Here is a 6,000-nt window from a genome sequence, read left to right as displayed (position 1 = left end):
ACAGGGCAACAGCCACTGTATACCAACTACATCTTTTGCACCCCCTAAAAAGGGAACATAATATGACATGAGCTTCACCTTCCCCACAGCTTGTCTTCCTTTCTTTCTTCCTCTTCAACAGCTCTTGCCTCTTTCTCCTGTCACAGATGTTTTTCGTCTGCTCTCCTCATCTAACCCCTCCATTGTCCCAGTTACCCCATCCTATCTCCTGATCTTCCTTGTGCCCACTCTCATCCCCTCCCTTACTCTTCTCCTTGACCTCTCATTCTCCTCTGACTCTTTCCAGTCACAATACAAGCATTCTTACGTTTCTCTGATCTTAAAAAACGCACTGGAATCCAGGGACCCATTGGTGCCAACTGGCAGAGGGGGGTGCATAGGGTTTTACAGGGATCTGCATAATAGTTCGTCAAAAGCTGGCATGTGAGAGAGCCAGAAGCCCACTGCTGGTCATAATCTTTGCAAAATATACTTACAGATAATATTTAAGGAGTTATGTATCTATACTAAAAAGTATGTTCTTACAGTTTTGGAGTTAAGGTAGGTCACCAGGAGATGACAGACCTCCTGACTGAGAGGCACATTTCCAAGGTAACTGACACTTATCTCCCTGTCTGGCCATTTGTGTATTTTATACTTCACATAGTTTGCGTGTTTGGATACTGAGCCAGGCACGAATTGAGAGATTGTGAAACCTACAAGAGAGGAAATCTACAGGAAGAAACCAACAGCAGTGTCATGTTTATGAATAAAGACAAGGAATTGATCTGGTATATCTTAGAGTGCAAAGAAACACACTGAATCCTTTGCTAGGGAGGCAAACTGACCGTGTGTATGTCTCATGAAAGAAGGATCACAGCCTGCCTGGCTGTAAAGTACTGCAGGGATTGTGGGTGAGCAATACTTTCAGACATGAGTATCTTGTTAATTAAGTCTAGGCTCTAGAATGTGTTGTGATTTTTATTTTATATGTAACCATTTGTTTCCTATACTTCCACTTCCTGCAATTTGAATCTCTATGCTTTGTTAAATAAACTTCTACCTGATTTCAGTATAAACAAACGTATGTGCTGTGAATTAAGCAGAGTGATGATTTGGTAAAACTGGTAAGCTGGGGTATAGTGCTTCTTTGGAAACAGTAAATCAGTAAATACTGCAAGTGTCCAGTGAACCAGAGGTTGCATGCTCCAGGGAGATGCTCAGATGGCTCAAGGGTTGGAGTGTGTCTATCACTAATCTGTAGAGTGACAGTGGGACCTGCAAGGCCTAAAGGAGAGTGCTTGTGTTGCCTTTGGCCATTGACACTGGGGAGATGACCCACAGCAGGCACAGACGACGCTTCCTCACACTGAGGGCAGGTGGTACCAAGGTGCCTCACAACCTTGGGTGCCCCTGGAAAGCACCACACCCACTCTTGACCTCACTTGCTTCTCCAACTACTGCCCCATCTCCCTTTCATCTCTAAATTCATTGCACATTGATTACAATCACTGTCTGAAGTTCCTCTCCTCCAATTCCATCCTACATTCTCTCCAGTCTGGCTTCTGGCTCTTGCACTCAACTGAAACTGCTCTCACCAAAGTCTCTTTTTCTACCTAAAGATCAGAACCAGTACTCCATCCTCATCCTCCTTGAGCTGTCAGCTACCTTTGACACTGTTAACCATGCTCTTCTTCTTGAAATCTTGTCCTCTCTTGATGTCCATGACTCTGGGTCCTGGTTCTCCTCCTATGTCTCTGATTGCTCCTTTAGCATGTCCTTAGGAGGACCAACTTTCTGTGGGGGTTCCTCAGGGCTCAGTCCTTGGTCCTTCCTGTTCTCCCCATACACCTTATCTTTGAGTAATGTCTTCCACAAACCAAATTAAATTACCATCTCTATGCTGATGACTCACAGACCTGTCTCCTTCTATCCGAACAACTCTCAGTCTGCCTTTCTGACATCTCCTTGTGACTGTCTAGTCAACAGCTCAAGATCAACATAGCTAGAACAGAGATCCTAATCTTCTCCTCCTCGCAACCTCCTTGCTTGATTGCTATGGACACCACCATCATGCCAGACACTTAGGGTCATGACCTGCACATCAGATTTTCAACTCAGATCTATTTTCTAGGTCCTCATATCCAAGCTGTGTCTAAGTCTTGCCAATCTTTCTGCATAACATGTCTAAGATACAGCTTTTCTTATCCATCCACACAGCTAAAACTCTGCTCCAAGCTCTCATCAACTCACATCTAGATTAGTGCAACATCCTTCTGTGATGGGTTGTACCCCTTTTTGGGGTGCCACCTGATGTGCTGAGCCCACCCGTTCCACCAGCCTGGGCTCCCTCACCATGTTCCGCTGTGCCAGGCCCTCAAGCCTTCTCCAGGACAGACACACTGGTAGGGATACACCCAGCTGCAATTGGACACAGAGACACTAAGATCAGTTCTGTGTGGGAAGAATCAGATCAGGGATTTCCCAGCACTCAAGTGTACACCTCCTTTGAGATGTCAACCCAAAATTATATGGTCTTACACTGTATAGAGATCTATACAGCGTAAGCTCATGAAAATTGCCCCCTCCCTCAATGTGGAGGAAGATATACACAGCTTTCCCCCCACCCCTTTATGGATTGCAGAAATTGGGTTTTGGAATAAACAAAGAACAAGTTTATTAACTACAAAAGGTAAATGTTATGTGACTATAAGAGATAGCAAACAGAACAAAGCAGATTACTGAGCAAATAAAACAAAAACACATAAACTAAGCTTAATACACTAAAGAATACTGGCTACAAATAATAATTTCTCACCCTAAATGTTGTTTCAAGCAGGTTGCAGAGTTTCTTGAAGGTAAACTGCACTGCTTGCAGCTTGAATCTCCAGGTATTCCTTTTACAGGTTGATCTGTCTCGCCTGGGCTCACTCCCTACCTCCCCCAGCTTAGTTCCTTTTGTTTCTTCAGGTATTTTCAGCAGTCTTCCTTCTTGTGCAGAGAAACAGTTGAGAAGAGCCTAGATTAACTCACTCCCCAACCTTAAATAGGATTCACATATGGCGGCAATCTTTTATTTCCTAGCCCACCCCTTCCAATGGAAAAATACCAGCTCAAGATCGGCCCCTGTACCAGGTGACATGATCACATGACCTTGCAGTATTAAAGTAGCATCCCAGGAAGCGTCTCAGGAAGGTGAGAGATTAGTATCTTCAAAGTTCTGTTGTCCTTCTTAATGGCCCATCCAGGCTGATTGCCTACTGTCTGGTGGGAATTCCCCCAAGCACACACACAGTTGTATTGCTACATAGTCAATATTCCTAATTTCACATACAGAAATGATACATGCATACAAATTGGATAATCACATTCAGTAAATCATAACCTTTCCAATGATACCTCACATGACGCATCTTGCATAAAACATATCTTAGTTATGTCATATTCTTATCATAGCAATACTTTTTATGATGAATATGGGGTGCAGTGTCACATCTTCTGTCTGGTCTTGACAAATGCGATCTTGCCCCATTCCTATCCATTCAGAATGCTGATGCAAAGGTGCTGTCCTCTTTTCAAATGTTAAGGATTATCCACATAGCAACCTTAACTGAGATGCTACAGTATGGAAAGACCTCCTTGCAAGAATATATTATGATATGAGCTTTCATTAAGCAATCAGAATACTGAGATATGTCCTATGCTGTTTTGCATAAGAATAGGGGCTGACTGTAAAATACTGTATGACACATTCATCCACTAACTGGTGCTAATTATCAGATTATAAAATTTACAGGAGGGCAATTATAAAATTGTACCACTATGACACCTATATTCTTACAAATCATTAAAGAATCTGAAGATTAACCCATATTTCATATAGATATCTGTATTTCTTCTTCTTCTAGCCTTAGTTCCATCTACATGGGGTCAACTCTTTTTGAGTTTTTCTTCTCCATTCCCATCTGTATTGAAACGGTTCCTTGGAAATGCTGCAGCTAATCAAATCCTTTTCTATGACATCCATCCATCTAGTTTTGGGTCACCCAACCTTTCCTTTACCCTCCACTTCTCAGTTGAACACCCTGTTTCCTAAATACTCTTTCAAACTTCTTTTCACATGCCCAAACATCTAATCCTGGATTCCCTGATCTTTTCTATAATTGATACCGTCTTCACACTTACTCTAATTCATTTGTTCCAAACATGGTCCATTCTTGCAAAACATCCATTTTTAACTTTTTCCTTTCCGCTGTATTCAAGATCTGCTCCTGTGTCTTCCTCAGTAACCAGCAATCAGAGCTACAGGCATGCACTTTTGTAACTATCATCTTGTAGATCTTACTTTTCAATTTGAAAGACATTTTCCTATCACAGACCAGTCTGCTCACTTCTCTCCATTTAGTCCATGCCTTTCCTGTTCTGCATATAAGTTAGATATCTGTATGTACAGTGTATAATTGAAAAACAATATTAAGTAGCATAGATGGCAATTAATTGCCAAATACTAATATAACCATTTACAGAGTCCTATCTTGCAAGGTGCTGGGTGCCCTCAGTTCCACAAATCAATGAGTGTTGAGAGGCTCAGCACCTTACAGAACTGGGCCCAAAATTATTAGAGATGGGTAAATGTTTCTTTAAAGAGCTAGAGCTTGATTCTCTGTTCTGGCAGAACTATGCCTAATGTAGAAATGCAGGGAGAAGAGTGCTCTAACCTATCTTTCCACTGCCTCTATTCTGAGGTTCTTCAACTGACATAGGAACAGCCTTAGGACAAAGCCGAAGGTGCTCTGATGTGCACTCAGCTGCCTATGACCCTTAGGGGCCATTCTGGTAGCTGGGATTAACTAGAATATAGAACCCCCATCCCATGCCCACGAATATTAATTGAAAGTGGCTGTTACTTATCTGTTACAAATTTCCTACTGTGTGACCAATAGTACCCCAGTTCTGCCATGAGCTCTGTACAGATGAACTCCTTCACCCATGCCTGAAGGGAACAACTTCTAGGATTAGGGCCCTTAGTGATCACAACTGACAGTCTGAGGTCCACAGCATTTTAATTTTAATAAGGTTTTATTGAACTGTTACCAGGCTGGGTGAGAGTTCTGTTAATCCCAAAGATCTGTGACTCTCCTTTTGTTTGCTAGTAATAAATTAATCTCCTCAATTTGCCTTGTTATTAAATCAAATTGAGCAGATAAAAGTATATATATGTTGTGTCGGGATAGCAGTTGAAGCTTTACACTGTAAAACAGATTTTTCAAGTCTAAAAGCAGTAGTAGGGGGTGGGGTAAAGCAAAGGATCCAGCTTCCAATATACAAGAGCAGATGTAGCAAAAAGAAATGAAAAGATAAACTCTGTTGCATTTATATAATCTTGTAAATGTTGCTATTTAAAACACATATTACTTTTGTTTATCAGATCTTATTTCTTGCAAGCAGCAAAAAAGCAACAACAAGCTCGACAGAAGATTTTATTTTTTAAAAGCTCTATTCATTTGATAAGAGTCTCTTTGTACTTCTTCCTGAAGATTGATTGCCCTAGGCAACGGTCTGCATGTGTATTTAGATTCAGGGCCTTGTGACTGGAAATCAGCCACTGATTATCTATATAATTGGTGCTCCAGCCAGGTAATTGAATGCCTGCAGAATAAGGATGTGTTAAAGTAACCCTGTATCTCTGATGCAGACTTTTTGACTATGCTGTGATGCTGGCAGACTAGGTGCCAGCTCATTCCAAGGACCCTAGGCCTCACTGAACACTGACAAATACATAGGTGAGGCAGACCGGTTTCCTGCTATGTGTTAGCATTGTTAAAACAGATGTTAAGTTGATAAGACTGTCTTTAGACTTGATGAACTGATTCCAGGATGGTGTATATATTGATCTCATAATCTCTGTAACCCATGATATAAAGTTATATTGATTGCACTGTAAATCTCTGTAATTGTGTAACTCACCAAACAGGAAAGAAGCATGAATGTAAAGGGCTGGTCCTGCACACCAGAACACCC

Source organism: Lepidochelys kempii, chromosome 9, assembly GCF_965140265.1.
Source record: "Lepidochelys kempii isolate rLepKem1 chromosome 9, rLepKem1.hap2, whole genome shotgun sequence".
Lineage (NCBI taxonomy): Eukaryota > Metazoa > Chordata > Testudines > Cheloniidae > Lepidochelys > Lepidochelys kempii.
Note: the sequence above shows the minus strand (reverse complement) of the source record.